The following is a 14,803-nucleotide window of genomic DNA, read 5'->3' as shown; positions in this document are numbered from 1 at the left end:
TGTGCAACAGAGCATGCGCGCACCATTCCAGCATCCAGCAACAATGCACCAGTAGTCCGGTGTGCAACAGAGCATGCGCGCACCATTCCAGCATCCAGCAACAATGCACCGGTAGTCCAGGGTCCAAAAGAGCATGCGTGCACCATTCCAGCATCCGGCAACAATGCACAGGTAGTCCAGTGTCCAACAGAGCATGCACGCACCATTCCAGCATCCGGTAACAATGCACCAGCATTCCAGTGTCCAACAGAACATGCGCGCACCATTCCAGCATCCGGCAACAATGCACCAGTAGTCCAGTGTCCAACAGAGCATGCGTGTACCATTCCCGCATCCAGCAACAATGCACCAGTAGTCCAGTGTCCAACAGAGCATGCGTGTACCATTCCCGCATCCAGCAACAATGCACCAGTAGTCCAGTGTCCAACAGAGCATGCGCGCACCATTCCAGCATCCGGCAACAATGCACAGGTAGTCCAGTGTCCAACAGAGCATGCACGCACCATTCCAGCATCCGGCAACAATGCACCAGTAGTCCAGTGTCCAACAGAGCATGCGCACACCATTCCAGCATCCGGCAACAATGCACCAGTAGTCCAGTGTCCAACAGAGCATGCGTGTACCATTCCAGCATCCGGCAACATGTGTGTCCCCCAACATCCCGCTGTCCAGTGGCACATGTGCGCCTGGACATTCCAGTGTGGTGACCTTTCAGGCATGGAGCGAGGCCAAAGGGATTAAAAAAATGAAGGTGACACAGTACTTCCCCTTATAGCTCCCACAGGTCTGGATAGGCCAGACAGATCTGGAAATAAATAATTCATAATAAAAAATAATTACAGAATAAGAAGTACAACCACCACAGATAGGAAGTACTGAGTAAATCTGTAAGAAATGGCTGCTTTGTTTTTGTTTTTGTTTAACATGAGAAACGTATTGAGTATCAGCAGTTTCACTTGGTTCTATAGAATCTCTTTGGAGCCCAGTGAAAGGAGGACTCTGGAAAGGCCTCGGTGTGGATGGGAGCCTCTCCCTGTGTGGACAAGCATCCCCCGGGCTGCCCAGAGCTGAAGCAACCCCACTGTGCCTACGCCTGCACAATTGCTACCTCCTGTCTATACATGATCTCCAAAAAGTGCCCTCAAATGGGTCTGCTCCTAACTCATTCCCTGTCAGTTCAAGGAAACTTCACCACTCCCCATCCCCCACCCCCTACCCCAACCCTGCCCCTCCAGCTTCAGGGAAAGCCTGTCATCAGGCAGAAGGGTCCTGAAATGCAGGCCCTGCCCTTTCCACTAGTCTAAGGCAAAACACCCTCCCTGGTCCTCAGCCCACACGGCCCCAGGCCACACTCCCTGAGCACTTGCCCTCTTCTCCCAGTGCCAGGCAGGTGCCTTCCAGCCTACCCAGCCTTGGGCTGTGTCAGGATCTACCAAGGGCTTGTTAAGCTCACACGGCTGGGCTCTGATGGCTCCTTGCTGATCCAGGAGGTCTGGGGTGGGGCCTGAGGATGTGCATTTCTAGCAAAATTCCCTGGGATGTTGAATGTGCTGGTCCACATTTTGAGAACCACTGCTGAAATCTGTTGCATCTTAAAAGCAAGATGAAAGGAAAGGGCCACAATCTCTGGCCCAACCTGCTTCTCTGATCTCCCTCTTCACCCCTTGGGCATTTCCACACATGCTACTGGCTTCTTTCCTCAACCCTGTGCCATCCACTCTGTCCCCTGGCCAACATCCTCTAGCTGGCACCATGTCATGTTGGGGTACCAGGGTGGAGACCCTTGGTCTCTGTGGCCATTGACTTTATTACTTGCCAACTTGGCTGGGCCACCATGCCCAGATACTGGGTCAACTGCTATGTTAGATGTCTCTGTGAAGCTATGTTTAGATGAGATTGGCACTTATGTCAGTAGGCTGAGTAAAGCGTGTGACATAATGTGGGTGGGCCTCACCCAATCCATCAAGGGCCTTGAGAGAAAAAGACAGAGGTTCCCTGAGGAAGAGGGAGCTCTGCCCCCAGACGGCCTGGACTGCAACCCAACTCTCCCCAGTCCCCGGCTGCCCCTGGCCTGCTGATTCTGGACCTTCCAACACCCACAATTTCAGGAGCTGATTTGTTAAACTAAGTCTCTCTTTCTCTCTAGCTCTGTCAAGTCTTTATTCTGCCTCAAATTATAGCACAAATGATGCCATCTTTCCATAAAAATCATGTAACTCTTGCCTAAAGAACGACTGTCACCATTCCACCTGGCATTAGGGAGCACTGGGCACTCCAGGCACCTGCCAGATGCTTCCCACGCTGTAAACTATTGGTCTTCACAGAGAGCTGGGAAAAGGCCCTGTTTTTAGCATTTTACAGAATATGCAGAGAGGTTCAGCGACTTGCCCCAGGCCACACAGGGGCATAAAGATGCAGACCTGTGGTGTCTGTAGTGTTGCAAGGGGAATGGCATCCACAAAGTTCCCAGCAGATAGACCCAGGACACTTACGTAAGGTCCCAAGCCGTGTGTCCCAAGGGACGGCTTTCTTTCCATCCCTGGCTCGGTGTCTCTCCCAGGAACCAGAGGCGCTCCAGGAGGGAGGCTGAAGGTAACGCGACACCTGGATACCAAACATCCTCATAGCGACCGACCTTTCTGGATGATCAGCCACAAAGCGGAGGTGAGAACTGGCAGCTGGAGCAGGCAGGGCCAGGCTCCCAGAGCCAACCCCAAGGCTAGGAGAGCAGGGCTATGGAGGAGCACAGTGGCCCCGGCCACAGAAGGGAAGGCATAGGTGTTTTCTGCACAGCCTCACTCCACGTCTTGGGAGGGGAATCAGAGAGGGTGGAGACTGGAAAAGGACTGTGAGGAAATTCACAAGCTCATCGTGACTGGGAGAGCCCGGCGGGATAACACCCAGCATGTCAGGAATGCACTGAAGCCGTGGCCCCAGAAATCTAGAAACGAACCCTCAACTCCGGACAACCAGGGCTGGCTCTGAGGTGCAGCACTGAGCAAGGCTGGTGGCTCCTGCCCGCCCAGAGCTCACGCTGCAGCAGAGGTGACGTGGCACCTGGGTATGTGATGGCCTCCATGTGGTGACGGGAGGGCACCTGCTGGCACCTCCCCCTCGGGGGCCAGTGTGACGTGTGAACAGGTCCCTGTGTCCCAGCAGTGAGCAGGTCCTGGTCCATACACGGACGACTGAAGGACTGCACTTCTGAAGTGGGGGACAGGGAGGGGAGGGGCGGGAGAGGAAGGAAGAGGAGGAGCTGCTGGACTTCTGACTTTTTTGTACCTTTGCAGGGCAAGGAAGTCTGGAATTCACATTAACATAAACTATAAATGCAGAATCAGTTGATAAGGACAGTTAGTGAGGAGATGGTCTTTTGGGGATAAAATCTGGCAGGATTGCTGACCTGGACTCCATCATCTAAAGTTCTCACACACAAATGACCATTACATTTTGATACATAAAACAAGTAACTTAATATGTATTTTTGTCTGACTACAAAATCATTGCATTCACTTTGGAAAATACAGAAAATAAAAACAAAATACACTTTAACAGCATCACCTAGAGGTCCTTTTATCCTTGATGCCTTTTTATACAAAACTGTAACATCAATGTATATTCTTTGTAACAAATTTTTCACTCAAACGTTTTTTCATGATGCTACTCGTCTGCATGATTTTAAGTAGCTGGGTGAATATTTCCTGGGACGTGTGTTTCAGATTTTAATCAGGTTTTCTAGTGATTCTTGGCTGTCATAAACACTGGCAAAGAAACACACAGGCAGCTCCTTTTCTCACATCTGATTGTCTCTCAGGGTTAATTTCCTACAAGTAGAGGTACAGACCAAAGGGTATGGCTATTTTAAAGTTTCCGAAATCCGTACATGAGTTTTATATGTGCGTGTTATGGTAACGTGCATCCACGCGAGCAGACACAGGGCGCTGTGGGATTCTGCACCTTGTTCCTCGGCAGGGGGTCCCTGTCACAGGGAGCATCATGATGGGCTCACGCCATCCTGGGGGCAGCCCGGGTACTGCTTGGATGGGTTTGTTTGGTTAAAAAACAAAAGGCAAACTCACTTTAGCTAGAAACCATTTGCCTGCATGGTGGGGAGAGCTGCTCCTGAGGCAAGAACCACAGCTCAAAGCTTGACATCAGTGTGGGCAACTGTAGAACCTGGGGCGCCGGGGCCGCCTCAAGGGAATCTCAAGAGTCGCCGCCGTGGGCAGGGGCCATCCGAGATGGGCTATGCACTGCCCCAGCTGGGACCCTCCGTCCCCCGCAACCCTGCGCTGAGGTGCACTGCAAGTGGACGCCGTCTCCTCCCAGACAGCCTGGTTAACCCAACCTCTCTCAGTTACATCGAATGTGTCAGATCCCCATCCACAACCCTTCCAGTGGGGGCTGCAGGCCAAGCCTCTGTGAGTCCCCTGCGTCCCTGGGGTGGAATCCCTGAGGCCTGGAGCAAGCGGGTGGTTGGTGTGGCTGTGTATACCGGAGCCAGTGGAGGAGCCACCCTGCCTCTGCCAGCTTCTGGGGAGCCAGCACCCTTGACTGTGGCCCGACCCAGCTGCGAGCCTGTCTCCCCGTATCTCTCCCCATCTTCCATGGACACCAGTGGCTGGATTATGGTTCCTACTCCAGGGCGACTCCATCTGAGCTTATGCATCTTCAGAGGCAGCGGCCCCACCTCCACAAGGCCACACCCACAGGCACTGGGGGTCAGAACTCAACACATCTTTTCAGGGACGCAATTCTACCCACAATAGCAGGACAGGCTACGGAGCAGCCACATGCACGACTGGCTGTAGACACGGGTGCAGGGAGGTGAGTGGCGAGGGTCCTTGCTGACCGACCTGAGGTTCCACCTGGTGCCTATCCCGGTCCCCACACAAGTCATTCCCTCCTAGCCATGCCCTGCTGTGGAGTCCTGAGCAGAGAGCTCTGAGGAGCTGTGGAGGCTCAGTGACCCTTGCCCCACTCTGATGCCAGGCCCCAGGATCCTGGCCAGGAGAAGCACGCTCAGACCCTGTTGGATGAGGAGCAGGAATCTGCTGCATAGAGAAAGAGTTCCTTCAAAAGCAACTTTAGATTCCACGAGACGTGCCTGGGCCCCAGGTTGGCAGGAGGACGTGAAAAGACAGCAGCATTCCCTACTGAGAGTGGCAGAGGTAGGTGGGAGCTATGGACCCTTTCAGAGGGGATGTCTGTGCCCAGGGCAAAGCTGAGTCAGGCATGAGAGAAGGCTACCATGACAGATCTGGCACCAGCCTGAAATATTCCAAAACGTCTTCGTCCACCTCCCAGAGCTCCAGGGCCAGACAGGTTCTCACTCACAGGCCCCACCCCTTCAAACATCTTTTAGCTGCTCAGAGAGGGGAAGCACACCCTGCGTCGGGACAGGCCAGATGCTTGGTGAGAAGTGGGTACCAATGGGATTCTTCTTGGAAGAGCCAAAAATGAAGGCAAAGATGCCTAGATTCTGGGTTCAGCAAACTACTGTGTGTTGAAGGCATCAGCTCCCTGGGGGGTTCCCCTCCCACCTGTACCCTGGAGAAAGAGGCAGAGCCTGTGCACACAGCAGGCTCCTTCCTCATACCCTCTCTGAGTAGGGGTTGGGGCCTTCCCTCCCAGAGCCTGGGGGGAGGTCTTGGGAGAACAGCTCAGCAGCTGGGGCCTTCAGGGGTTTTGCTCCAGAGTTAGGGCTGTGCTTTGCCCAGCAGCCCTGAGCTGAAGGAGAGGGAGTGCCTGATTGCTGCAGTCTGGGCAAGAAGGGTCTGTCCATGCTGTCAGGTGTGAAGGCTGCACTGGCCAGGGACCAGGCCTGAGCACCAGGGATGTGGCCACCAACTGGGTCAGCTAGAGGTGAGGCCCACCCCCATGGCCAGCTCCTCACAGTACAGCAGGCCTGGCCAACACCACATGGGGACCGCAACCCACCCACACATGCAGGCCTCCGAGGAGACAGCACAGCCTCACTAGACGGTAAGTCCACATGTGTGTTTGTATGTGTGTGTGCATGTGTGTGAACATGTCCGTGTGTACATGTGTGTATGTGCATGTGCCTGTGTGTGTGCATGCATGTGTGTGAGCATCCGTGCCTACACATGTGAGCATGTCTACATGCAAGTGTGTGTGCATGTGTGAGCGTGACTGTGCATGCGTGTGTACGTGTGTGAGCATGTTTGTGCGTGCGTGTGTGTGCATCTCTGCATGCACAGGTGTGAGCATGTCTGCATGAATGTGTGTGCATGTCTGTGCATGTGTGTGTGCATGCCTGGGTGTGAGCCCGTGTGAGCGTGTTTGTGTGTGCATATGTGTGTGCATGTCCCCTTGCTGTGCAACGGAGAAGCTGGCACAGGGCAGAAACTGGAGGAGGTAGGTGAGTGAGGAGCACAGCGGGAGGGTGAGGGTGAGGGTGAATGAGCGGCCTCTCATGGTCACCGCAAAGCAGGAGACCCCTCTGATTCTGGACCCCAGCAGGCCATCCATCAGTGGCCTCTCCTGGGCTGGGGCGAGGACTCAGTGTCACAGGAAGCACCTTCTGGAAAGACCTGAACTAGAAGGACAGAGGGGCTCACTGAGGGTGACCACAGCTCCCAGGAAGTTAACAGTGGGGATGCCCTTAACAGCCCAGCTATATATGTGACCACGGATATGGGAAGGAGGGCCGCAGGTCCCGGCCAGGCCATGGCAGGAAGGGCCTCAGGAGGGGTGGGCGCTGGCCTGGGCCTTGGACCCCACACCAAGCCCACAGCAGCAGGAAGGGAATGGCAGACCTGGGGAAGTCATCCTGGACTATCCAGGAGATCCAGGGTCATCCCAGGATCCTTCCAGCAGGGCAGCGGGAGGCTCAGGCAGGGAGGAGATGTGAGGATGGATGCAGGGGTCTGAGTGGTGCGGCCATGAGCCCAGGAATGCGGGCAGCACCTGGGGCTGGAGAGGGCAAGGAAAGGATTCTCCCTGGAGCCTCCAGCAGGGACTAGCCCTGCTCACACGCTGGTGTTAGAACTTCTGGCCTCCAGAGCTATAGACCATGAATGCGTGTGGTTAGCCACTGTTTGCAGTGATCTGTCAATTGCAATAGGAAACTGACACAGTCCTGGACACTGAAACCCCAAAGCCTCCCTTCCCCAGAATGATGGCCTATGCCGCCGCCTCGGAGAGAAACTCCAGCATCCATCACACCCACGTTTCAATGAAACAACCAAAATGAGCAGGGGACAAGGCAGTCTGCTGGGGTTTAATGTGTCCCCCAAAGGTCATGTGTGGGAAACCTCACCCCCAATGACGCCGTGTTGGGACGTGGGGCCTAAGAAGAGGTGACCAGGTCTGAGGACCCTGCCCTCGTGACTGGACAAGTGCTGTTTTAGTTTTGAGAGCAAGCTTGGCCCCCTCTCGGGCTCTCCGCTCTCTTACCTTCTCTGCTGTCTCGCCAGGTGATGCTGTCGCTTGGGAAGACACAGCTCAGGGGCCCTCACCAGATGCAGCTCCTCAGTCTTGGGCTTCCAAGCCTCTAGGACCATGAGCCAAATAAATTTCCATTGTGTGTAAACTACCCAATCTGTGATACTCTGTTACAGCAGCAGAAAACAGACTAAGACGCAGCCTCTGAGGGCAGGCGTCCAGGACAGAAGACCTCTGCCCTGAAGTTACTGAGGGACCTCGGTGACGCAGACACCTCGGCCCCAGCCCGACGCGTGAGGACAGAGGGCCTTCTCCACACCTGCAGGAGGGGCTGTTGCCGTCACAGACAGAACAGGCTTCAGTGTGTCTACTGCGCATCTCCCACGATGGAGACATGCACGAGCATTCAGAAAGCCTCGTGAGCCTGTGTGCACTCCAAATATTCTAAATTCGGTTTCCAGCACCTGTGCGTTGCTGCTGAGGACACACCACGCCAGGCCACCATGCAGCCTGGTTGCCGTGGGCGTGTGCTGCACGTGGGCTGCTACCAATAATTTGCTTTTGGGTTTCGACATCCGCTTGCCAACAGATACTCCCCTCTGTCGATGCCGGGGGATGAGCTGTTCTCTCTAATAGGGAGAAAATCTAACCTAGAGCTGAAACCCATGGAAACACGGAGAATACCTTTGAACAGCTCAGACCTAGACAGCCGTGGACAGGATCCTCTGTCCTATTGTTCTGTGAGCTGCCGGCAGTTTTCCCCCCAGGATGACCCACCTCCCTCACTGGAGGAACAAAGCACACTATGTTCTCGAGAAGGAACAGCTTCCCAGAGAGAGGAAACCCCTAAATACAGAGGCCGTGCCAGAGAGTAAGGAGAACACACTTGTTCTGAAACAAAGGACCCACTGAAGTCACACCATGTCCGAGAAATTCTCGATGAGAGCTCCAGATGGCAGGATGTATAATATAAATATAACTGACACGCCAACTGCTGGGGCTGGAGTGGAGAGACTCGGAGGACAGGGTGGTGAGGGAGAACGTTACGAGGCTGATCCCAGCACAATTCATTAAATTCTTTCTAAAAGAAAAACTAGAGGAAAAAAGCATAAGGTATGTCTTGAACAAGCAGAATTGGTAAAAACAAGACTTTAAAAATTAAACTAGAACTTTTCAGATAAAAACCTCCAGGTTAACATTTATCCACAGTACCACTGCCAGTCATTTGGGATGTGACGTTCATTCTGTGCGTAAGGAAGTTTCTGGAAGAGGCATAGCAGCCACAGGAGGCCTCTGCTTTTTCTGCGGGACCCGGGTGCTCTGTGGGTGGAGGTGCAGCCGTCCTCCCGCCCTGGCTTTGCTTGCAGGGCAGCTGCTATATTCATGGCTCTCCCACGATCCATCCAGACCCTGCGCGAGAGGGTCTCAAAGTCACCTTGAGCCTCCAGGTGCTCTTAGCCCCAGGGCAGAACCTGGAATCCCACCAGGAGGTGCCTGGCACACATATCCCACATGTGAGCAGGGCTGGGGGCGTTCCAGGCCTGAGGAGCCGTGTGAGGAGAGGCCCCAGGGGTAATGAAGGCACAGGAAGTAAGAAACCCTAGGAGACAGCAAATGGTCCCTGCGGTCAGCCTGGGCGTGCACCGGGCAGGTGGCCAGGAAGGAATGATGCATTTCACGGAAATGAGGAAGGTGAGTCAGGATGGAACCTTGTCTCGGGTGGGTCAGGGGTCAGTCTTCAGCCCAGCCACCCAGTCGGACCCTCGCCGGGGGCTGTGCGGGGGTCGTGTGGGTGTGGCTGATTAATACCTGCAGTCAGCTGGCTCCGAGGGGAGCATGTGCCCCTCCACAGTGGGCTGGGCCTCATTCAATCCCTGCATGGCCTTAAGAGAACAGGACAGGGTCCCCTGGAGAAGCGGACACCTGCCTGCAGACTGTCACATGGAAATCCCACCTGAGTCTCCAGCCTGTGTCTGTACTACTGAAGTCAGACACGCCAGCCGCACAATTGCCTAAGCCAGCCCACGATACGGCGCACACAGAGGAACCACGCACGTCCACGCTTCTCCTAAGGTTCTGCGTCTCTGAGAATGCGGCAGGCCTGGTCTCGAGAGCCCAGGAAGAGCTTAAAGTCTTTATTTGCTGCCACATGAGGCATCAAGGAAAGAGAAATACATCTACAAACTGGCATCTGAGGAAGACTGACGGTGATGGCTGGGGAATGTCCCAGTTAAAGGGAGTCAGAAGAGTTGGATGCTGAATGTGAAGAAATTTTAGGAAGATCTAACCAAGTTACTTTGCTTAGCTTCCCTTTGTGTATATACAACATTGATGGCAAAAATGTGAATAAGTCAAATAGAGCTCTTTGAGTATAAAATAAAAACTAAGTGATAAAATTAAATTCACTTTCTTTGAGTTGCTCAAAGCATTATTCTAAATGAAATATATATTAATTAACTTCACAAAAGTCATCCACCAAAGCAGTATTCCCACATTAGGATACACGTGGTGGAAGAAGAGACTACAAGGGTCACAGGTTAGCAGTAACTTAAGTTATAAAAGCCCATGAAAATGAGATATTGTAATAAAAACACACAGAAATATATGTAATACATAAACCACATTCTACTTCATGAACAAAGAAATCAATAAAACAAAAACCTAACTGGAATAAGACCTTGAAACAGCATGACTGGCCACGTCTATCTGGCGAGGAAGCGTGGCATGGAGTCCAGAGTGGAAGCTCCAGGACCTCGGCCCCTCATCTGCAAAACAAGATTAAACCAGGGTGGTAAGATCCTAAATCTCCACCGTTCTATGTAGAAAGTGGGCCAAAAAGTCCAAAGCCTCTACAGTTCGGAGCCATCACAGCTGACTGCTGCTGACTGATGAGTACACATGTGAACTCCATTTCTGAAAATACTGCGTCCTCTAAAAGGAAACAGGGGGCCCCGGAAAATGCCGAGCATTGACCGCCTGTGCTGTGATGGCATTTATAAGCGCAGCCCCTGCTGAGCTGAGCGTACTGTCTGTGAGCAGCGGGGGCTGGTGGGGGAGGATTCTTCCATTCGTGCAGTTCAATTAGAGCTCTCCAGGGTCACATTAATAGATAATCCACCATTATCCTTTGCTCTCGGGGGCCACCTGTAAACAAGGCTTTGCACACAAAATCACAAAGCCATCACAAGAACGACACGCAGTAGCCACCGCTCCTCGCAGCCATGAGGTGGGCAGAAACACACATGTGCTTCTAACACAGGCACCAACGGCAGAATGTGACCAGATCTGGGTATCGAATGCCTTCCCGGCTGTAAGGACAAAGGCTTGGTCTACTCGGAGCTGATGAAATCCGGAGATGTCCTAGGAAATGCATGTGAAGTTTGATAGGAAAACCTTGTCGTGTGTCCTGGTCAGGGGAGTTTAAGGAGTGTGAGACTGTAGACACAACAGGCCTGCATTCCCGGGAGACCTGGCCTCAAAGTGGACAACCGCGAGGCTGGGCCTGGATGCGCCTGGCAGGGAGTCACCTCTGTGGCCACCCTCACCGCAGCAGCAGCAGACGCTGCACCGTGCAGGTCTGCATCCGGCCACTGTCCCAGCAGCATGAGAGCTGCAGCCGCTGGCAGGGAGCTGTGCACCGTCCTCCAGTGTCCTCTGAAGACTCTGGCTCCTCATATCTGTGGGCCAGATGCTTGCAAACATTACCCGATTTTAACAATGAATTTTATAACTGTATCGGGGTCCTGTTACACTATCAGTGAATCTCTTTAAACAGTGAGGTTTCAGAGTGTCATTACTACTTAATTCTCGGAATGGAATTTTCATGAGCCTTTTTCAGGCCGTATTTCTTGATGTTTTGGCTCTAAAAAGATGATCGGGGTATAGAACAAATGCAGGTTTTAAGTACGATATTTTTTTAAAGGTGTAACTTTTTTTTTTTTTTTTCAACCTGGATTTCTGGCAGAAGGAAGCTGCTGCATTGATATTTAGCTGCTCCCTTGACTCCAGGACCCTCCCGTCATCCCTGTGCCTGCACCCAGGCTTTGCAGCACAGACCAGCCTCTGTGGACCAGAGATGCCCTCCCAGGCCAGCCCCACAAGCACGGCTCTCGAGGCACAGCCCACGGCACGGCCTCCACGCAGTTTGCCATTTTGGCTCTTTGTTAATCATGCCTCCTGGGAAAAAAGAAAACTAAATCAATACTCTGACATCCAGGCTTGATTTCTACATTTCAAATACTGAAAGGAAACCACATGAAAAGCCAGAGGGAAGATTGCCTCTGGCCCCTGGGTGTGGCATCCGTCCTCTGGGACTAAATGCAGTGTCTAAACGCTGGCAACCTGAGCTGACGTTTATTCTCCAACGTTTCTGGGGATTTCCTGGGTATCTATATTTTAAAGGCACCCACATCCAGGATGTGTGTAGGTGGCCACTCTCTGACAGCAGACAAGCCCTCGATCCTAGCTTCCACACTCAAAGCTTGCAAAATGCTGAGCACAGGGGCTCTTTTGGGGAACAGCCTCCAGCGCAGTCTGCCTTAAGGCAAAGGGGTTCAGAGTTTGGGTCCCAGAGTCACCTGCCTGGGTTCCAATCCCAGTTATCAGGGGTGACTCTGAGGGAGTTACTCAATCTCTCTGCCTCAGTAGCCCCATCTGTAAAACAGGATCACAAAGTCCCCACCTTGTGGGTTATTTTGAGGATTAAATTCATATAATTGATTTGAACAGTAACCTGGCACGTGGTGAGCATTAAATAAATATCAGCCAATGCCACATTGTTCAGAGAATCAGAACCTGAATGCAAAATGGGCCATGGAAATAGCCACACCCAATCAGAGACGTCAGGTGCAGCTCCCGTGTCTCCGTTTGCTGGTAGCTTCCTGAGGGGCTGCTGGGAGCCTCTGGCTACTGCCTAAGAGACCCAGGACGGAGGGTTGGGTTCCACTCATCCTGCTTTGATGCAGGTTTGGGACATGTGAGGCCTCCTCTGTGTGAGATACTTCATGCTGGTGACCCAGCACTGAGCAATGGGATGGGGTCCCCATCTCACGAAGCCCCTCATTCCTCTCCTGCTGCCTCCGACAGCTTTCCCTCGGGTCCCTGAGTCCCCTGAGAGGCTATTCCTGGGACCAGGGTCCCGGCCATGTTGCCCATCACTCAGCAGAGCTCCGGAGGTCTGATGCATGCAAGCATCCATGTCACCAATGGCAAACCATCTACATTAAACTGTGGCTGCTGGATTCCACCATAGCGGGAACCTGCAGCCACAGCCATCATAACCAGCTCACCCTAAACAGCATGAGTTCCCATGGCTCCCGCAGGCCCCCCAGATGCTGGACTTGCTCCACAGATGACAGCAGGAAGGTGTAGCACATACAGCTCTAAATATTCAGGATTGCTTTTCTCTTTTCACAACAAAGTAGCAACTAGGAGAACCTGCTATTTACACAGCAATGTGCCAAGCTCCATAAAGAACACAAAAAGCACCCCAGGGGTTCTGGAGCAGCTGTTCTCCACCATGGGGCAGGTTAGAGCCACTGGGGCTGAAAACACCCTGAACCCACCCATGCCCCCTCAGGAGCCAGTCAGAGCCCGGTGGGAAGAGCCCACTGAGGGCCATGGCACAGAGGGAGGCTCGCTCCAAGCAAAGCAGTCATTCCAGGCAAACCCTCCTCTGGTCTCACCCTGTGGACTCCACGAAGTTCGAGGGATAGTGAAGTTAAATCAGGAGGGAGTGAGAATCACCGCGGGGCCTCCACCTCGCGATGAGAAGCAGCCTCAACAGCACGTCAGGACGCAGCCGGCAGGAGCCAGGGATGCTCCTCCTCAGGGTTTCAGGAAAGGGTGGCGGCCTCGGCCACTTTCCAGCCCCAGGAGGTGTCCTGGAGCAGGGAGGAGGCGTATGGGCAGGTGAGAAGGCTCAGGTGAGAAAGCCCAGGACAGTGCTTGGTGGGCAAAGCTGGGCACACGTTCTCTTCTCATGGGGTTTTGTGTGAGGCCCAGAAATAGGAGTTCCAGGGAGACAGAGCAGGCCCCAGGCTCCAGGCCACCTCCCCTCTCCTTATGTGACAAGACAAACGCGTAGCAAGCCCCAGGATGAGTGCACATTCCACAACGGCCTCACCTCACTTCGCAACATCGGGCACAAGATCAACAAACAAAATGACATTCTGAGGGTAGCGGTGCACAAGCCAAGCCCAGCATGCCACAGCATTCTCCCAGCAGATAGTTCTTGCAGGGAAGTCGGCCACATAGAGACCCTTTACCCAACCTAGACACTCATATGCGACCTGGAAACGTGCAGGGGGAGGAGAAGTGAGGCAGCGAGCGCTCACAGGTGGGGCCCTAGCAGCCTCCTCATCCTCCCAGCCTTTGCCCTCTGACCTAGCCCCTCCCAGGTGGCTGAACACTCCTGTCAGGCTGGGGTCTGGCTGGCGTCAGGCTCAGCCCCAGGTCTGTGCTTCCCCTGGGCAGGGAGGGCTCTGACGCAGGACCAAGGCAGGCCTGGCCTCAGGTGGCTGGGAACCCAGGTCAGCCAGGGGGCAGACACAACATAGACTGACCTGGTCTCCTGCCCAGGCCCCTAGAACCACCGACCACAGGTGAAGTCTGCAGGCGGGATCCTTCCCACCCCTGCTTTCTGCCTGACCTTTGTTCCTGCCTCCGCAGAAGTAAATTACGTGGAACACAGCAGACACTGCGGTCTTCGAGCTCCCACCACCCTTGGCAGATCTGTGGCTCCATGCACACCTGTTAGCGGGTTTTTGAGAGGGGAGTGGACACCATGTCAATTCAGCACCAGTGACCACCTCTCACCGAGGAGCCCGTCCTCGCAGCTGTGCTGTTGTCTGGGCCACGTTCCCCTGGGAGCTCCTTCAGTGAGAAGGGGGCCAGGCAACCCCACCCACCCTTTGTCCACAGGGGCTGGAGGAGGAGGACGCCAAGGCTGACACAGTTGTCAGATGGCCAGCGCTTCCCCACATTCCTACAGAAAAGCAGACCTGGAAATGTACCTTCCAGTTCACCAAAAACACACCAAGTAAATACTGATTCCAAAACAGTGCTCCAAGCAAGGGAAGCCTGTGTTTATTTAACTCTTGAAGTAAACAGAGGCCATTTCACTCTCTCCAGGAGGAGTGGGACCCAAGTCCAGTCCGCAGGACAGAGGATCCCCCAGAAGCAGCAGTCCTCGGGCCCACCCCATTTAGACCTTCTGAGAACCAACCGCCCCCCGTATAAACAGTCCATTCCCAAAATGGGCATTTAGTGTCACCTGCTTTGTGGCTGATCACATGGGGTGCCCCGTGTCTTTGGCCAGTGGCTGTGATATTTTGGTGGAGAGGAAGCTGGAACAATGGACACCCTGGGACCATAAAACACCAGGTTTTGGGAGCTT

General features: G+C 53.7%; 1 protein-coding gene and 1 long non-coding RNA gene across 6 annotated transcripts in view; one reads left to right on the top strand and one right to left on the bottom strand.

The window, feature by feature from the left end:
• The window catches only part of MCF2L (MCF.2 cell line derived transforming sequence like), a 194,006-nt gene that overhangs the window by 128,095 nt on the left and 51,108 nt on the right, over positions 1 to 14,803 (bottom strand). Inside the window, exon 1 of one of the 5 annotated variants that reach the window (XM_030922079.1) lies at positions 2,493 to 2,599. The exons of the other annotated variants lie outside the window; for them this stretch is intronic. The gene's annotated coding sequence lies outside the window, so the exon portion shown is untranslated. Of the gene's footprint in view, positions 1 to 2,492; positions 2,600 to 14,803 lie in introns of those variants that run through there. 5 annotated transcript variants of the gene reach the window in all.
• Positions 4,350 to 9,760, top strand: LOC115894557. The gene is made up of 3 exons (XR_004054664.1): positions 4,350 to 5,171; positions 5,794 to 5,985; positions 7,584 to 9,760. It is a non-coding gene; the product is annotated as an uncharacterized LOC115894557 (long non-coding RNA).

The sequence above is a fragment of the Rhinopithecus roxellana genome, chromosome 18 (genome assembly GCF_007565055.1).
Source record: "Rhinopithecus roxellana isolate Shanxi Qingling chromosome 18, ASM756505v1, whole genome shotgun sequence".
In the NCBI taxonomy this organism is placed as follows: Eukaryota; Metazoa; Chordata; class Mammalia; order Primates; family Cercopithecidae; genus Rhinopithecus; species Rhinopithecus roxellana.
The sequence above is the reverse complement of the archived record's forward strand: the minus strand, read 5'-3'. Positions and strand labels throughout refer to the sequence as shown.